Source organism: Mytilus edulis, chromosome 12, assembly GCF_963676685.1.
Source record: "Mytilus edulis chromosome 12, xbMytEdul2.2, whole genome shotgun sequence".
Lineage (NCBI taxonomy): Eukaryota > Metazoa > Mollusca > Bivalvia > Mytilida > Mytilidae > Mytilus > Mytilus edulis.
In genome coordinates this window covers 49409125-49430202 of record NC_092355.1, presented here as the reverse complement: position 1 = coordinate 49430202, position 21078 = coordinate 49409125, and the positions used below count along the sequence as shown (strand labels likewise).

Genomic DNA, 21078 nt, shown 5'->3' with positions numbered 1-21078 from the left:
TATCTGGTATTATATGGTCAACACATGTCCAAGAATTTTGATATGTTCTTGGCCTTATATCTTCTTTATTATCCAAAATAATAGGACTCTTCATTTAGAAAAGCTGTTCCAAATATAATGTTAGAATTTCCCATTTTTAAGTTAATAAATCTACATTTTTCTATTTTATTTTTAACAAGAGTGACCCCTTGACTAGGGGTAGTCCCTCATTTAAGGGATTCCTCATGTTGATGTGGGGGGGGGGGGGGGTCCATGTGAAAAATAATGAATAGTACATTATACTTTAAATGATTGAACAAAGTGTGATTGAATACATAAATAAAATTATGTTACAGCAAGTGTACATGTAATGTCAATAAATTAGTGAATAAACTACTATTTATTATATTCATGGTAGTACTGCATCATTGAAGTTTGTCAATCAGCCATGCTTTTATTCTTATTCTGTGTAAGAACCTCCTTGCAGTTGAAAAATCATTTGCCATGTTCACGTTTTTACAATATATTCTGACCAACAAACATGACAAACAGAGGAATATAACACAAGTTCAATATCTAGCATGTTAAAACAATCTTGAGAGAAAACGTTTTTGATTGGCTGATTAATTTGATCATGAGAAACACACAATTTGATTGGCTGAACAGGATTTTCCTCCATTGGACACAGTTCAAAATCGGGAACAACAATATTTTTCGTGTAGATTTTCACCAAATCGTGTTTTAGAGGGTTTTTCAGGAACACGATCGTGCAATCGTGACAAAGGGTCAAAATCGTGTAGTACACGCCTAAATCGTGAAAGTTGGCAGGTATGAACTCTATTGAAAAATATAATTTAACAGACAATAATCTCAATTTAAAGAACTTAACGGAAAATATTAATAACCAACATTCTAATAACACTTTGCATAATCTAGAAAAATTACGTTCAATTGAACAAGACAATAAATTACATTTCTACACCAATATTTATTCAGAAGAATTTAAATTGCAAAACTATCTATCTTATAAATGTTCTCCTAATATAACAAGAAATCTTACAAAATTAAGAATTAGTTCCCACCCTCTTTTGATTGAAAAGGGTAGATATTTCAGACCAAAAATTAAGAGAGAAAACAGAATATGCTTGAACTGCAATCAAATAGAGGATGAAAAACATTTCCTTATTTATTGCAAAAAATTTGAAAATTATAGAAAACAACTATTTAATAAACTAAATTTTAATTCACAAGATCTGTGCCCTGAAAAAGTTATGAAAACCATTATTAGTTCACTTAACCCACAAAATATTGATGATACAAAAAATATATGCCATTACATACAATTATGCTTTGAATCTTTGTAATTTTATTCATTTAACCTTGATTTGATATTTTGTCATACATAATATATATTTATTTATGTGATGTAATATCATGTTAATGTGGGGGAAGACATCAATATACTTGTATTGATTTTCCTGATTTAATAAAAACTTGAAAACTTGAAACTTATATTAACTACTGTTAGGTGAAAAAAGGGTAGATAACTCTGCTTGAATAAAATTCTTCACATCCGGTGGTCAAAACCTGTAAGTCTAGTCAACTTTTGTTCTGTTCAATTTTGGGCATACAACAGACACATAGAGGTTAAATTCCCACTGGTCTAAAAAGGCAGGGATATAAGCTATATCTACATGTATGCATGATGGCTGTAATTGCAATATTATGTGTTGAAACCACAGGCACTTGTTTCTATCCATTGGAAGACCCACTATCAACGTACATTTACGTTTGATTTTGTTATTAAATTAAGATTTCTTTTAAGGTAGCAATAAACAGTTAGAAGTTTAGTTTCGCATTATGGCCCCTGTGAATTTTCTAAATATGAAAGTTTTTGTACAATAAAATTGATTTTTAGATAATTGAAGAATAATATAGCCTTCTTTAATAGTGGGTTTATATGTCACATTAAGATTGTTTTTAACATGTTTTATAGGCCATTTATATGATTGACAGTCCGTATTTTCCTATCCGTACCGTTCATAGGTCCATACATTATTGTAGTGTTTATCCACAAAGATTTTGCGCTCGATCTTTTCAATTCAATTTTATGGAAAAACGAGCAGATAAGCATATGATTTTTTTGGGACCACTTGATAGATATAAACCTATGGATTCAGGAAAGGTATTACTGTAATTGATTGAAATTTTCCTTTAGACCAAATTTTGGAGACTTTTGTGACATGTTCACCCCCTTTTCTGCTATATTTTGTATCTAAGAAATGCAGATTGTTGCCATGGTTACACCCAAGAGGGATTATATTTCACCCTTATGACCATTAGAAATCAAATCTATGGAAGATTCTCTTTCTATAAGTATATACATGCATAACACACATATAAAGCCTTCTTTGTTAGACAGGAGGGGAAAGAGGGTGTTTAAAAATTATGAGTGTCAATTTTAAGTTTTTTTTCCTAACTGTGTATTGCTATCTAAGAAGAAGGTCAAATTTAGCCCCATTTGCCCTCAACTATCTCGTTTATAGTACAAAAGATATTGTGCTCTACTTTTGTACAATTTAAGCCTGCTATATCTGGCCAAAAGTTGAGTTTAAAATTGAGGTGGTCAAATTTCATTTTTGAATGGCTATCTTTGTATAGTCCTTTTCAACAAAAGTATGATAAAATACTTGTCAAAAATATTAATTTGTATGTCAAATAGAACATTGCATTAACATTAACAGCTATATTTATGACCGGGGTGATTCTGTAATTCATAATAATAAGTTTAAAAAAAAGGGGGGGGGGATCATTCTACATCAAACATTATTCAACAGTTTTTTTTGCTAAACGGCTTAAGATATTAATCTAATTTTTGGTATGCATGCAAGTCAACCATGATGCTATAGCGTGCGTACTGTTTTCATTGCCGTCACACAGCTACTTCTTGTTTACTGATACTGAGCGCAGTCGACATACACCTTGAATTCCCTAGAAGTCTAGATCTCCATCTAGTTCACCCAAATGATGGATTTAATTTTTACTATCAAAAATGGCCAGGAGCAATATAATATTGGTGTTGAATGGATTCATTTCAAATTTGAGTCTAGTGTTTTAACGGTTTGTGATTTTAATACATTTAGCTTGACAAGTGTAAAATTCTTTCTTGTAGATATATATTGTACTGCTGTTTACCACTGTATACAGAAATCTTTTGGTGAAGAAATAAATTGAAATAATAAGGTAAGATAGAGGTTGAAATATTAAGGCAATATAAAAGCTTGCAATTTTTGGTAAACATTTTTGGGAAAAGTCATATTAAAAGTTGAAAATGTATGTTAAATTTATTTAATGTATGTTTTCAGGGAAATAAGAATGACATCAAGAACTATACTTTTGAAATTTCTGGAAAATAAGCAAGATATCATAAAGCTGCATGCCCCAGAGTTTTATATCAGGCCAACATTAACAATAGCTTTGTTTCCCCTCACCCGACTGAGGTTGTTAGGGTATGGATAGGTAGGTAGGCAAATTATTTTATTTTGTTCCTTGATATGGTTTTCTATATTGAATTTGTATAAAATTCAACAGGTAAGGCTCAAGTCAAGAAAAGTGGGGTATTCCCTCTATTCTCATTCAGTGTACACCCCAGTTTTCTGGTGTTAAAAAAAATCAGTATACAGGGACCTCCTTATTTTCCTATTCATTTAATTTAATGAAATCTACAAAAGCGCACATTCTACTTGTGATAACAATGCTTAATCATGTTAATGATAGCAAGTGTTTTTTTAGTTAAAAAATCAAGCTTATTTCAATTCTAATTTGATGCATAACTCACAACAAAACAATTCCTTTGTTCACCAATTCATACCTTGATCATCAATTATGAGATGACAAAAAGATACATGTATGTTAATCACTTGGGAATTAAAATTCAATGAATCAAATTGTTCAATAGAAGTGAACATAATTTAGTTATGTTCAGTTACACCTGGATCATGCAGCTTGGTCAATTGATTCCTAAACATAGATTTGTATGTTTTTTTGAGTTCTAGAAGAAACAAGGCTTCACTTTATATTCATGTTTTGTATTTCCTAAAATACTTTTAATAAGTATTTACGAATTCTGCTGATGCAGTTATAACATTAAAACGTGCCCTTTTGTACTTTTCATGCCATAAATTGAAAAAGGAAATCCCATTTAAACTGTTTTTTTTTACACCAGAAAACAGGGACGTTCCCTGAAATGTATCCCACATTTCCTGACTTGTGCCCAACCTGTTCAAAGACAAAGTAGATAGATTTTAAAGCACGATTCAGACCATTTTTACTCAAAGTCTTTAAGATTTTATCCTTCAAACAGAAACAGAGGTTAGACACAAAGCAAATCAAGATGCACTCAGCGGGTTGAAAGATGCTTCAGGTTTTTTTTAATTTTCAAAACAGATCACCTTTGCACACAAACAAATCGTGTGGCAAAGCATTTTGTTTGTTTCCTTGATTCCGAATTATGTAGGTGCTTTCTTGCAAAAATGCCTTGATTTAAACCGCTTGTTGACTACAGCATCGGAAAGGTATCACCAAAAACCAACGCTTGTTGACTACAGCATTGGAAAGATAACACCAATAACCAACACAGCAAAAAAAAATAGTGGACAAGAATGGCCAATAAAATTTTTCGGGTCGCGGTGATTTTACCGGGTCGGTCGTGTGAGGGGAAACAAACAATATTTTATTTTTGGCCTCATAAATAAAAATTTAAATCTATATCAAAATGCTCGTGAGGCTATAATGCGTAGGTATATTCATGGAGATTTTGCTATTGTAGAACCTGATCCATGTTTATACCTACAGCTTACACCTGATCATGCTGATGAAGATTCAAGCTCAAGTAATCATACATGGAGTCATGGAGGCACATGTTCAGAAGTACAAACTGTAACATATGTGGCCTCCTCAGACTCCACGTATGACAACTCGATGAGTTTGTTTTCAGGATCCTCTCATAAAACTGACGTCACAGTTGAAGCAGATGGTTCAGTAGATCTTTTTTCTTCCAATAGAGAAAATTCTTCTGAACTATCTGCTTCTCAGCAGGATTATCTTGATGAAGTTTTGTCAGCAACAAATGATGTAAATGAAACTTCATCTTGTGATTCAGAGAGGATTTTAAAACAGAAAACCCTGAAAAGGAAAATAAGTTGTGTCTCACCAGAAAATATAGCTGCTGAGCAAGCAACAAATTATCCTTCTGGCTTTCTATGTCATCCTTCATCCCCATCTATGAAAACAAGTACAATTGGCATCAATAGTACAGACTCAGATTCTGATTGTAATGTTTTCAAGATGGTTAAGAAGAAACATAGAAAACAGAATTAAGGTTTTACTGTTTTAAGTGTCTGTCTGTCCGTCCGTCTGTTCACATTTCTCAAATTCTGTCTGTCTGTTCAACAGTCCATCTTACTTTTTGTTTCCACAAGAGACTATCAAATAATTTTTCAAATGATTTCAAGCACACATGTGGTTAAAATTTTTGGTCTTTCACAGTTCCAAACATTTTTTTTATGTTTTACCACCATGAAACATGACTGAAAATTAATATCTTTTGCCAGTGGGGGTATCTGTGTTCATTTATTAGATAAAGTAACATAAGGTGTAAAACAATTCAGAAAAACCAACAAAGTGTCCTATGTAAACTTACCAAATATTGACTTTAAGGTTTCAATTTAAGGTAAATACTTTGAATCAGCTCTGTTATATTTGATCTCCAGATTCTTTACATGTATATGTGAAGAAGAGTTCACATCCTAAATTTAATAGTTCACCTTGTTCTAATTATCCAGAAATAATTTTGTCTAAATAAGTACATGTAAAATTAAGAATGGAAATGGGGAATGTGTCAAAGAGACAACAACCCGCCCAAATAAAAAACAACAGCAGAGGGTCACCAACAGGTCTTCAATGTAGCGAGAAATTCCCGCACCCAGAGGCGTCCTTCAGCTGGCCCCTAAACAAATTTGTACTAGTCCAGTGATAATGAACGCCATACTAATTTCCAAATTGTACACAAGAAACTAAAATTAAAATAATACAAGACTAACAAAGGCCAGAGGCTCCTGACTTGGGACAGGCGCAAAAATGCGGCGGGGTTAAACATGTTTGTGAGATCTCAACCCTCCCCCTATACATGTACCTCTAACCAATGTAGTAAAGTAAACGCATAACAATACGCACATTAAAATTCAGTTCAAGAGAAATCCGAGTCTGATGTCAGAAGATGTAACCAAAGAAAATAAACAAAATGACAATAATACATAAATAACAACAGACTACTAGCAGTTAACTGACATGCCAGCTCCAGACTTCAACTAAACTGACTGAAAGATTATGATTTCATCATATGAACATCAGGCACAATCCTTCCCGTTAGGGGTTTAGTATCATACCATCATAACATATATGAGAAGAACATAACCCGTGTCATGCCAACAACTGTTTTTAGAATAAATGTGTTTAGTTCCGATGCAAAGACCTTATCAATGACTCAATATTAACGCCAAAATATGCAATCTTTAATGACTTGACAACAGTATCGTAATTATATCCCTTCTTAATAAGTCTATTCAAAGGTTTTGTAAGTTTCTGAGGTGAATACTGACACCTTTGGGCTTTATAAATATTACCATAAAAAATTGGATGTGAAATACCTGAACGTATTAAAAGTCTGCATGTTGAGCTATATTTACGAATAATGTCTTTATACCGATGATAAAATTTAGTAAATGTTTTGACTAGTTTGTGATATCGAAAACCCTGGTGTAATGTTTTGACTAGTTTGTGATATCGAAAACCCTGGTGTATAATTGTAAATGTATATATTTAATCCTGTCTTGGGGCGTTGAACTTACATTTACTCAAGGCAATCAAAAAGTACATATATTTGTTAACAATTGATATCTGCTCAAGATCTTAACTTTATAATTACACTAGAACACACCCGCGAAATCGCGGGCATTCAGAGCGTAGTTTAAAGTATGTAAAGTGTTGTTGGAAGAATTTTGTAAAATACAGAATGACTGGAGAATTTCAGCAAAAGTATCATAAGTCATAGGTTATTGGGGACAGGAAAATGTTTTTTTACCCTCCACCTTTATTTCCAAAGTTCCCAATTTTTTTGTTTTCTATCAATTCCAATATGAACATACATTTAGTATGTTATGAACATTTATTTAAGTAAGGAGCCTGTAATTCAGTGGTTGTCGTTTGTTTATGTGTTACATATTTGTTTTTCGTTCATTTTTTGTACATAAATAAGGCCGCTAGTTTTCTCGTTTGCATTGTTTTACATTGTCATTTCGGGCCTTTTGAAGCTGAGTATGCGGTAGGGCTTTACTCTTTGTTGAAGGCCGTACGGTGACCTATAGTTGTTAATATCTGTGTAATTGTGGTCTCTTGTGGAGAGTTGTCTTAACATGGCAATCATACCACATCTTCTTTTTTTTTATGTAATCAATGAATTTTGTAAAAGATTTAATGACTGGAGAATTTCAGAAAAAGTATCAAAAGTTCACATGAATAATTTTAGCGCTTATCTGTATATTATGAACATTCATTACTATATAAATAAAGCGTATTTACTTTCAATTCTAAGTGATCCTAAGTTTACTAATCGATCCATGGTGATCATTGATATAGTATACATACCTCTCTATTTAATAAACTCTGTGACCGCCGTGGATAGTAAACTTGAAAATGAAAGCAGATAAAATTCTGAAAATACACTTTATTCGTAGTATATGTATGTTCAAAGTATACAGAAAAACGCAAACCGGAAGTCTAATCTGACTTAAAATTTCGTACAATGACGGGACAATATCCGGATGCCTTTTTTCTCGTTTTTCTCCTAAAATAACTCAATCTGAATAATCATGTGAATGGATGACAAATGCGACTATGCACTGTACCTATAGGACACAGAGGCGTGTTGATTAATTTATTCTGGAAAGAAGAGAAGCGACACCAAAAATGAGGTCTTCTCGTTTAATAGTATAGATATTGTGGTTTTTTTTCAAACAGCTATTTATAGGTGTTGAAAGACCAACCACATATGACCTTAATTAACTGTAAACAATAGGTATCATATGCATGATGGAAATTGTTTTAAAGGGAGATAACTCCACTCTGATGTTTTGAATCAGTGTATGCTTTATAATTATAGTCTCAAGGTATTATTTAATTAATTTACATGTATAATGTTTATATGTTACCCAAAAGTTAATGGGGCATGCATACCAGAGGTTCTCAATAATGAGAGTATAAGCACTGTACTAGGTAAATAAGAGACCAGAGTAATTGTTTTGTATTTCAAATAACAACAATTAAAGTCACACAGTGAAACAAGTCTTAACTGAATTTAACACATTTTAAATGATGTAAACATGCACTATTAATTTTATATAGCATTATATGTGTAAGTTAAGAAATGTTACACTGTCTTTCACTGTGGGGCATGCTGGTTTATTTGGTTTGCACATGCATTTTATTCTTACAGATACACATGAAAGATCCGGTTTAATTTGTTGATCAAGTCTTGAAAGATTCAGTTGTTTGTTGAAGAATTTAACTAGTAAGTTTGATACTTAAGATATCTCAAATATACATGGGTAACATTATAAATTTTGGATTTTAATACAATAATATACAAGATTTATTTTAGTCTTGACTTGCAATTCCTGGAGTTTGTTTCTCAAAAAAAAAATTAAGACTAAGATTTATCGAAGTATACTGAATTGTTCATGACTTACAACAGGCCTCTAAAATAACTTTTTTTTCAACTTGTCCTGTAGGACAAGCACATACCAAAAGGAGTATGTTCGATAAGGTCCTAAAATGGCCCCCTTTTTTAGCGTCAATTTCAAATTCGGATTTATTAACCAATATCACGATAAATTATAGCTAATACATTGACTAGATAGGATATAAGCCATTTTATTGAAAATTTTACGTTTCTGCGTTTCATTATGACGTCACAAGTTGTACTCATATTGATTTTCACGAAAAAATCATTGAAAATGGGTAAATTTCACTAGATTATTGGACAGAAAACATAGAGCGCATACGTCGGCAACAAAGATCTTTTAAAATAATGTTTGTGAAGACATTTCACATGTCTTATTTGAATATTAAGCTTGTCGACGCCTGCGCTCTATGTTTCCTGGTCCTTTATTTGGTTGAAATCCAGCTGATTTTGTCAAATTTCACAAAAATCCCTTATCTTGACCTTTTTGGGATGTAAAAATCAACGTGTTAGAATTAAACTTTGACAAAAACAGTTCTGTTTAACTTCTCACATGTCTTCAAGGCAACTTAAAGCATTTATTGTCTTGTAACTATGAACTTTATAATTGGGGCCAAATATGGCCCTTACCGAACTTACTCCTTTACTTGTCCGAATGAAATTGTTACTTGTCCAAAAATTTTCTATTAAAAATAACCTTTTTTAGCTCACCTGGCCCAAAGGGCCAAGTGAGCTTTTCCCATCACTTTGCGTCCGTCGTCCGTCGTCTGTCGTCCGTCGTCCGGCGTCGTTAACTTTTACAAAAATCTTCTCCTCTGAAACTACTGGGCCAAATTGAACCAAACTTGGCAACAATCATCATTGGGGTATCTAGTTTAAAAAATGTGTGGCGTGACCCGGTCAACCAACCAAGATGGCCGCCACGGCTAAAAATAGAACATAGGGGTAAAATGCAGTTTTTGGCTTATAACTCAAAAACCAAAGCATTTAGAGGAAATCTGACGTGGGGTAAATATGTTTATCAGGTCAAGATCTATCTGCCCTGAAATTTTCAGATGAATCGGTCAACCCTTTGTTGGGTTGCTGCCCCTGAATTGGTCATTTTGAGGAAATTTTGCTGTTTTTGGTTATTATCTTGAATATTATTATAGATAGAGATAAACAGTGAACAGCAATAATGTTCAGCAAAGTAAGATTTACAAATAAGTCAACATGACCGAAATGGTCAGTTGACCCCTTTAGGAGTTATTGCCCTTTATAGTCAATTTTTAACCATTTTTCATAAATATAAGTAATCTTTTACAAAAATCTTCTCCTCTGAAACTACTGGGCCAAATTAATCCAAACTTGGCCACAATCATCTTTGGGGTATCTAGTTTAAAAAATGTGTGGTGTTACCCGGTCAACCAACCAAGATGGCCGCCACGGCTAAAAATAGAACATAGGGGTAAAATGCAGTTTTTGGCTTATAACTCAAAAACCAAAGCATTTAGAGGAAATCTGACATGAGGTAAATATGTTTATCAGGTCAAGATCTATCTGCCCTGAAATTTTCAGATGAATCGGTCAACCTGTTGTTGGGTTGCTGCCCCTGAATTGGTAATTTTGAGGAAATTTTTGCCGTTTTTGGTTATTATCTTGAATATTATTATAGATAGAGATAAACTGTAAACAGCAATAATGTTCAGCAAAGTTAAATTTACAAATAAGTCAACATGACCGAAATGGTCAGTTGACCCCTTAAGGAGTTATTGCCCTTTATAGTCAATTTTTAACCATTTTTCATAAATTTAAGTAATCTTTTACAAAAATCTTCTCCTCTGAAACTAATGGGCCAAATTAATCCAAAGTTGGCCACAATCATCTTTGGGGTATCTAGTTTAAAAAATGTGTGGCGTGACCCGGTCAACCAACCAAGATGGCCGCCACGGCTAAAAATAGAACATAAGGGTAAAATGCAGTTTTTGGCTTATAACTCAAAAACCAAAGCATTTAGAGGAAATCTGACATGAGGTAAATATGTTTATCAGGTCAAGATCTATCTGCCCTGAAATTTTCAGATGAATCGGTCAACCTGTTGTTGGGTTGCTGCCCCTGAATTGGTAATTTTGAGGAAATTTTTGCCGTTTTTGGTTATTATCTTGAATATTATTATAGATACAGATAAACTGTAAACAGCAATAATGTTCATCAAAGTAAGATTTACAAATAAGTCAACATAACCGAAATGGTCAGTTGACCCCTTTAGGAGTTATTGCCCTTTATAGTCAATTTTTAACCATTTTTCGTAAATCTTAGTTATCTTTTACAAAAATCTTCTCCTCTGAAACTACTGGGCCAAATTAATTCAAACTTGGCCACAATCATCTTTGAGGTACCTTGTTTGAAAAATGTGTTCGATGCCTTGGCCATCCAACCAAGATGGCCACCTTGGCTAAAAATAGAACAGGGGTAAAATGTAGTTTTTTGCTTATAACTCTGAAACCCAAATCATTTAGAGGAAATCTGACAAGGAGTTAAATTGTTAATCAAGTCAATATATATCTGCCCTGAAATATTCAAATGAATTGGACAACAGGTTGTTGGGTTGCTGCTCTCCAATTGGTAATTTTTAAAGAAATTTTGCTGTTTTTGGTTATTATCTTGAATACTATTATAGATAGCGATAAACTGTAAACAGCGATAATGTTCATCAAAGTAAGATCTACAAATAAGTCCAGATGACCTAAATGGTCAATTGACCCCTTAAGGAGTTATTGCCCTTTATAGTCAATTTTTAACAATTTTCATTTATTTGGTAAATTGATGTAAATTTTTACCAAATATTTTTCTCTGTTACTAATGGACAAAGTTCATTATAGATATAATTGTAAGAAGCAAGAATGTTCAGTAAAGTAAGAACTTCAAACACATCACCATCACCAAAATACAATTTTGTCATGAATCCATTTGTGTCCTTTGTTTAATATGCACATAGACCAAGGTGAGCGACACAGGCTCTTTAGAGCCTCTAGTTACATTTTTAGTTAATTAAAGGAACAAAACGAATTTAAACAATATATAACAGAATTTGATGTATTTTTTTTAAAATACTTTTCAAAAATATGAGTCAAGTACAACTGCGAAACTAGTCATATCACAGGAATTAGGTTCTAGTTTCCATCAATGCTAGTCTCATCAGACTCTTAATCATGAGGCACCATCTGATAGGCCTGTACACTCGTTGGATTTGTATTCTGTTTATTTATTTTTAAGTTAAAAAAAAAGTTTATTCAAATGCAATCAATAAAAAGAAGATAAGCCATCATAAGGTCTGATTGCCAATGAGACAACTCTCTGCAAAAAACCAAATGACACAGAAATTAACAACTATAGGTCACCATATTGCAAGTAATGTTTTTTTCTACTTATGATCAAATATGATTTTGTGAATTTTATGGTAAATAAAAAAAAATATTTTTGTGAAAAAATTACCGGTATGGTATTTATTATAAGGAACAGAATAAGGTAGCAAAATGAGGTACTGATTTGTCTTGGTCCCAAAATTTCTCCTGCCTTGTCAAACTGTCTATCAATCATGTCTACTAAATATGTCTCCTACGGTGCCAAACTCTCTTAAACAATTGGAGCTGAATCTTTCGAGGTGACGAACTGTGTGTACTGATAATCCTAATTTAAATATAATGTCTAAAATTAAAAATTTTATGACTGACAGAAGTGCTACATAGGAAAAAACTAACCGCATTTTGATGGAAACTTCCAATAACAATACCATCAATAGTTTCAAATGCTCTGTGCATCCTCTCATTCAGTTTTGGGATGTTTGTGAAAAAAATATTAAAGAAATAGAAAAGGGGGAAAACTTTAAACCCAGAGATGGTGATAAAAACTGAAAGGACACATATATATCAATTTTATTGAATTCTGTTTCAAAACTTTTTTTTAAAGATGGGTCAGGAGACCCAACAATGTCAAATGTTTATTTAAAGAGTCAAGGTATTGACCAAAATCCTATTGAAAAGATGCGAGGGAGTCGTTTTAATGTTCAGTTTCACAATGCTGGCGGAATTTTCATTTTGAAACATGTTATTTTAAATTATCTTTTACAGTCAAAAATGGCTTTAAATTATACACAACAGTTAATTGTAGACTGTCTCCAAAACAAAACTTTAATTTGTATATGCCAAGCTTTGGGAATGATATGTAAAACCATAACAGGTCCATATTGGAAAGCAGCTTCCGAAAAGAAAACACCGATTGAAATAGGACATATATATTGCAGATTAGTTGATGTGTTGGACAATATTGTTTTAATATAAAATTATTTTTTGGCCCCGAAAAAGATTGTCATGATGTTCCGAATATTTTCATAGCGGATGAAAATCGAGATAAAACCGAATTATTTATTTCCAAATTATGTTCTGTTATTATGGAGAAAGCTAAAAAATTATTCTCTGATTTTCTGTGTGGTGGCAAATATTTCAATGCAGATGATGATTTAAAAACAACAGCAAGGACGTGTCCTTCTAACAATATAACTGTTGAGCGATTGATGGGAAAACTGGACAGTGCAATCAAACAGTCTCCAAATTCTAGTGTCAGTGCTATCGAGACTAAAATTGTGCATAACAATAACAAAACACATACTTGGTTAGACAGTAAATCAAACAGTGACAAGAAGGTTTTATTAAAATCGGCAATTAAAAACCGAAAACAAGTAACTTTAGATCGCTATTTAAAAAAACAACAAATTATTCAATAACCGTGTTAAAATAATTAATCAAAGAATTGAGTGTAAAGAAAAGCAATTGAAAAGAAAATCAGATAAAAAGGCAACTGTAAAAAAAACAATAGAGGAAAATGGAATTTGGAATTTTGAAATTGAATTAGAAACAGAGTTAGATAAATTAAGAACAAAAACTGAAAAAAATAAGGCATTAAAGACGCAAATAAATCTTTATAAAGATGATCAAGTTTTGGACATATCAAAAATCTATAAAAGTTTACTAATATTTAGCAAAAAAGGGAAACCACTCTCCGTTCTTGAACTTTCAGCCAATTTAAGAAAGTTGATGTGCCATCGTAATCCTTTCAACGATCCAGAATCACTAGTTAATGAAGAAATTATTCATACTTGGGAGGATGATGACACATCAGAACAAAGTTGTTGGAATGGTCCTCTGCAATCCTACCAAAATCAAGAATTTGAAGTTAATACTATTGAAAGTTCATATTTTAAAGCTAATTTTCACACATTAAACTCCTTCCCAGTACTCTTATTCACATTTAAATTTGTACATAATGTTCTATTGACTTCTACCGCTATACTCTTTGACTTATATTGGTTCTTATTTTTATTGTAAAGCAACATCATATCTTCAAAATAAAGTAACCAATATTTAGTTTTCAATAATTCTTTAATGTTGCACCAGTGCAATAAACCTTAATATTTTTTGTTTTCATCAAGAGCCAATCATTGAAGCAAGTTTTTTATCATCTGCTATACAATAAATAGGTTATAACATGGGTATTGTGGAATATTGTGCCTTGTAAAACATACATGTATTGTATTTGCAAGCTCACACAATATGAAATTCTATGGAGGGCTTCTATTTATGGAACGCCTTAACTGCCTTATGTTAAAAACTTTCATTATACGATGATACTTTGACATTATACGATGGTACTTTGACATTATACGATGGTACTTTGACATTATATGATGGTACTTTGACATTATACGATGATACTTTGACATTATACGATGGTACTTTGACATTATACGATGATACTTTGACATTATATGATGGTACTTTGACATTATATGATGGTACTTTGACATTATACGATGGTACTTTGACATTATACGATGGTACTTTGACATTATATGATGATACTTTGTCAATTTCCAGTAGCTTGGGTATCTTCTACAAATTTGATCATTTTTATATCATTTGGTGATGTTTATTATTAAAAGAAACATAAATTATAATATATTGAAAAACATTTTAATTATTTTACAAAAGTCACACTGTAGAATCAATGTAGGATATTTTATTTCATTAACCTGCAGTTTGCTCTTGGGAGGCCGTAAATGTATGACAATTTTTATTGTGAAATGTTTTAAAAATATATTTAAAAGGGGGAGATTATCAAATAAGATACAGAGACGTCACTATAAGTAATAACTATTTGTAACTTATTGAGATAACAAAACAATCTTTTTTTTTTAAATTAATTTCTAAAAGTGAACTACTTAGATTTTTTTTTAAACTATGGTTTGGCTTAAAAACAAATCCCGCATATTACATACTTTTCCATTTGGATTCATTATCTAGATATCATTTGTTTAGTGTCAGTTAATTTGAAAACAAGAAGATTGCAAACACCCCCCCCCCCCCCCCCCCCCCTTTTAAAGAAAAAAGAAAAAACGAGAGATGTTTCCAGCAATCACGTTTTTTGACAGACCACAATTTTAAGTTACTGAAACAGAGACATATAAAAATGTTTCTGACTAAAGGCAGTCAAGTTTTTTTGTTATTGATCCCCATGCATTTTTTCCGGCTAAATAAAAATGCAAGGATATGGAATATATGCACATTTCGGCATCTTTGGTCCTTCAAGTTGCCTCTTGACAAACCATAAGTAAATGAAATACTTTGTTGAAGAGCTCTCATCTATTATCTTCTGTCAAGTTTGGTTGTACGACTATGTACGTATTGTCTCTACAGAATTCCTTTATGTTATTCCACTTGATTCGCATGCTGTAGAAAATTTCCCTTACCTACTCCGGAACCGAAGACCGGTACCGAAGAATGTTTCTAGACGCACCCAGTATTTTTGTATGAAAATGGCGGAAGGACGCCTCCGGTTGCGGGAATTTCTCGCTACATTGAAGACCTGTTGGTGACCTTCTGCTATTGTTTTTTCTATGGTTGGGTTGTTGTCTCTTTGACACATTCCCCATTTCCATTCTCAATTTTAATGATTGTAAGGTGTACATGTCTAGCTGGCAGGTGGCATCTGACCTTGACCTCATTTTTATGGTTCAGTGATCAAAGTTAAATTTTTGATTTTTGGTCTTTTTTCTAATACTTTATGCAATAGGTCGTCAACTATATTTGGTGTATGGAAATATTTTATGATATATGGCAGGTTTTATTTGACCATGACCCCATTTTCATGGTTCATTGCTCAGTGTAAAGTGTTTGTGTTTTGGTCTGTTCCCCTTAAACTATCAGTAATAGGTCAACTACATTTGTTGTTAGGGATAATGGTTAACTGTACATGTCTGCCTGGTATGGATCATCTGACCTTGACATCATTTTCATGGTTTATTGGTCAATGTATAGTTTTCTTGGTTAATGTTAAGTGTATGTGACAGTTGTAATACTAGTAGAGCTTTATATTTAGGACTATCAACATAATATCAATGATTAGTAAAGAAGGTGAGACATTTTAGCGTGTGCGCTCTTGTTGAGTTGATTGATATGAACCATGAAATTATGTATGAGACTTTATGTACAATGGTGTAGTTCACTTTGTAATATGGGTGCTGTCTTCGTGGAAGACTGAACACAGTGTTGTACATGTATTTGTATGTTTTCATGTGCTGTGCATTAATCTCATAAATTTAATTTCTTGTAATGATTTCCAAACACTTTTTAAAAATAGTCATTTATTCCAAAGTTTTCATGAGTTAGGTTGACTTCTCTCAATGCCTGTCTAGACTGTTCGTTGATTAAATGGCTAATTGGGGCAAATATTGGTCGCCCCCCTCTTCTGTGTTATTCAAATTAATTTGTCCTTCAAGTCCATACTCTAGTAATTCTGTTTCACTAAGTTGTATTCCTACTGGGTTTTGAAGTTGGCCAGATGACCACAAAATCAAAGGAGACGATTTAACTGTACGCATCCTATGACCAGCCCATGCTGTTTCCCACAGTTGAAGCCTTCTGTTTATCTCCCCTATATATAAGAAATGTAGAGCTGCTAAATGCTGAAGGTTGAATGGATCTAGAATATCTTGATCTTCCATATAATAGAATAAGTTATAAAAATAACATAGGACGCCCTCAAATATGTCTCTCCATAACCTCTCAATCCTTTGATTGTGGGTACTCGGGCCTGTTAACATACTTCCATCACCCCTTTCACTGAGCATAAAGTCTGCAACTAACACGTTTTCCAGTCCCTTGTCTGATCTAACCCTTAGAGGCACACCGAAGTTGGCGACACCTGACAAAAAACAGTTTAAGACTGTTTGAGACGTGTTGTTATCACAGCATTTAAGAAACATTGCCATTCTGCTAAAACCATCAACACCACCTATTATTACGAAATGCCAGCGTACAAGCTTATGGTTAGTGTCTATATGCCACAAGTGGTTAGGCCCCATTACGTTATAAACTCGTCTGTGAAGTCTTCCTGATTTCCTTATTTGAGCTCCAGATGAATCTAAACGTTGAATAGAGTCTCTTAGACGCCATCTCTGTACTTTAATGCCTTTGGCAATTAACATATGTTTAAGCATATTTTCACCACACTCTTGAATAGTTTCTCCCAATTCGACATCAAGGTCATCATCGTTAAGTTCTGAAAATGTACGTTTACTCAGATCAAACTGTGCCATTCTTCGATATATTGTACGTTCAGATACAAGTAAAAGTTTTGCAACATCCGAGATCAAAAATCCATTATCAAGTAAATTTTCAATTGTAGATTTGTCTATGTCAAAATAAGAAGGTCCAGAACTTCCTTGAATTTTCTTTGGTTTGATAGTCCCATATTTAATACACTCAATTCAAGCTTCATCATGTCTGCTGAATTTGAAACTCCTAGAGCTTCTAATTCATGTCTCGAAAGTATACCCACAATGTTTGGTGTTATCTTTTCTCTTTCAAAATGTACAAACGCATGCTTCAAATCAACCTTCTTAAGTACACTCAACATTAGTGATTCATCCATTTTGTTTTTTTCTAATTTCCCATGATTCCTTTTGTCTTTGTAAAGTAACAAAGTACCATCATATAATGTCAAAGTACCATCTTATAATGTCAAAGTACCATCATATAATGTCAAAGTACCATTGTATAATGTCAAAGTACCATCGTATAATGTCAAAGTACCATCATATAATGTCAAAGTACCATCGTATAATGTCAAAGTACCATCGTATAATGTCAAAGTACCATCATATAATGTCAAAGTACCATCATATAATGTCAAAGTACCATCGTATAATGTCAAAGTACCATCGTATAATGTCAAAGTACCATCATATAATGAAAGTTATTAACATAAGGCAGTTACGGCGTTCCATATCTATTCCTTAATACTAATAGTGATGAAAAAAGCCTATGTATTTGATAATCATTTTTTCACTGTCCAATCTCTTTTCTTTATTGTAAGTCTTTATCACATTCTAATACTCAGAATCAGGTATACCGGTTAGCCTACAACTCATAAACCCTGTATCTACAAACAATCAAACCATTTAATATATATATATGTCCATAATTTCCAATTCAATAGGAACAGGGATATGTCTATATATGTGTTATTACTGTGCATACATTGAAATTTGGAATATATTTAATCTTGTTACATTTTTAACATTTTTAAAAGTATCAAAATATTTAACTAGGTTGTTTCCCAAAAATGCACCAGTAGTGATAATAGATATATTTACTTGCATGAATAACTATCTAACTATTTGATTATAGGTTGAGGTTGTGGTGTAAATTTTGTTGTAATACTTAGAACAATATAAGATAGATATCTACAAGAGAACAAACTGTTTAAAATGTATAAAGTATCATTAACTCAAATTATAGTAATCCATATAGAATTAGAACTTAGAAGCAATTTAACACTAAAACTGGATTTGTTGTTTGTTTCAGTAAGCATAAATACAATAAAAAGACATCAATATTGCTAATTAGGGACGACATCAAAAGTTCAATGAAGGATAAAAAACTTAATTCAAATAGTTTTTTCACTGACCCCCCTACCCCCCTATTAACTTAATTTGGCAAAAATTGATTGACCCATATGGATATATGTAAAAATCAATGTCGGATAACCAAATCTTGCAGCAGTTCAACCCCCCCACCCCCAAACTATTTGAACTAAGTTTTTTATCTTACATTGATCTTTTGATGTCGTCCCTTAGTTAAAATGTTTTATGCACTTTATGTCACTAGGACAATATATAATAAAAGAAATCATTTTCATATTAGTGTGTAATAAAAACATACTTTTTAATCCTATGTCTTGAGGATTTAAGTACACAGATTTGTACTTTATTATTCTAATTGTAATAGGTCAAGTATTGGAAAGAGAATGAAGAATTAGAGGATGGAGATTTGTATAATTTGAGTCTTACAGAATTGAAAGAAGATTATCAAGGAAAGCTTTTAAAATTTAAAGGTATTGGCTATTATTTGAATTGTATTGTAGAATAAACTCAATCAAATACATGAAAAAGAAGGTATATGACAGTGGCGGATCCAGAACTTTTCCTAAGGGGGGGGGGGGCCCGCTGACTGACCTAAGGGGGGGGGGGGCTCCAGTCATGCTTCAATGATTCCCTATATAATCAACCACATTTTTCCCACGAAAGGGGGGGCCCGGGCCCCCCAGGGCCCCCCCTGGATCCGCCTATGTATGAGAAGATGTAAAACATCTCTTACATACTCTAGGCATACATGATTATGGCTTAAGTAATGGTTATAAAGTTATCATTCATTATATTGACAATGACTTAATGATTGACTTAGATTTTGCCATATATTACTAGATTTCATTAAACTTATATAATCTTTTAAGTTTGAGTTTTGCAAGTGTCGTAATTAATGATTATTGTTTACATTTCAGATTGAACCAAGCTATAATTAAGAAAAAGACTTTAACAAGGGAGATAACAGTAAGAACATTTTATTATTATCTGCCCTTTATTTATTTTCCAATTAAAAAATATGAGTTATCCTTCTTTGAAATTTTGATGTACATTGATTTAAATAAGATATTTTTAGCCTTCATCCAACAAACCAATCAAAGGAGTAGGTCCGGTAAGGACCGATTTTGGCCTCAAATTTCAGGTTCATCTGACGAAAGATTTTGACCACTTTTTAAACACTTAAGTGTCTATTTCATTTGAATAAATTAGTTTATGTGAAAGATTTTAACTGATTTGGTCACTAAAAACGATCCGATTCAAGCTTAACTATGAAAAAACTACCAAATATGCCGAAAAATGTCACTTTTCAGATGGTTTTTGTCAAAAATGAAAGTGGCCGCATCCGTGTTCATCCTCAACCTTTATATATGTTATGTATTATCATAAAATACAACTTACATTTCAATATTAAGGATGAACACGCATGCGGCCACTTTCGTTTTACACGAAAACCGTCTACAATTTAACTAAAATGCTAGAATTGTGAAGATTTCAGTAATTTAGCATGACTTAATGGTGCTAGTACCCGATATATGTGCATTGTATTGTCAAAAACAGCCCATATTTATGTAGCAGAAGCATTCTTCTGTCCAATAAATAACTAAATGTTTACATTTTAACAATTTTGTAAAACTGCTATATTTTGGGGCCAAAAAGGGGTCTTACTGGACCTACTCCTTTGGTGTTATATTTCTTTAGCAATAAGGTTGCACTTCCTGTTTTTTCAAGGAACAACATTTTTTTTGGAATTTTAATTTTTACTTAATATAGCTTAATATGATTGTTTTGCTTGAATTTATATACTGTGGATCAAGGGTCCGGAAACGGTCATATATGCCAGTCTTGACCTAAACTGAAAGTATTTTGTCCTAAATGAGTAATTGGGATTTAGGACAAATTTTATTTTTTTACAGAAATAATTTCGGTCATTCAATGTCATTTCGTTGAGATCGAGTTTCTAACATTGTCTAAATCGCCATTTTGAACTTATTTTTTGTTCGTTATCCTTTTCCTGTAATAAAACTGCCACTCCAGTAAAGTGTTATAATATTGAGGGCCCTCCTAATAACTATAGTAATGCCTCGAGGAAATATTGGCTAATGATCGCTAATCTCTTTACCTGTGTTTTTAATTAAATTTTCTATTCATCACAAGCTCAGAACTAATATTTTAAAGAAATTAAAAGTTCAAAACAACTGTCTGCATTATTTAATTACTTTTCTCAGCTAAGACAATTATTGTTAATTCTGATTTAAAATTAAATTAAAATTAAATTAATTTACGTAGAACAAAATATTGTTTCACTACAAACACACGTGCTTTTTGTTTACTAATACGCATG

General features: G+C 32.5%; 1 long non-coding RNA gene across 1 annotated transcript; it reads left to right on the top strand.

The window, feature by feature from the left end:
- The first annotated feature begins 8509 nt into the window (after nucleotides 1-8509).
- On the top strand, nucleotides 8510-19723 carry LOC139498710 (uncharacterized). Its single transcript, XR_011657993.1, has 3 exons — nucleotides 8510-8605; nucleotides 19102-19207; nucleotides 19655-19723. It is a non-coding gene; the product is annotated as an uncharacterized lncRNA (long non-coding RNA).
- The last annotated feature ends 1355 nt before the right edge of the window (nucleotides 19724-21078 follow it).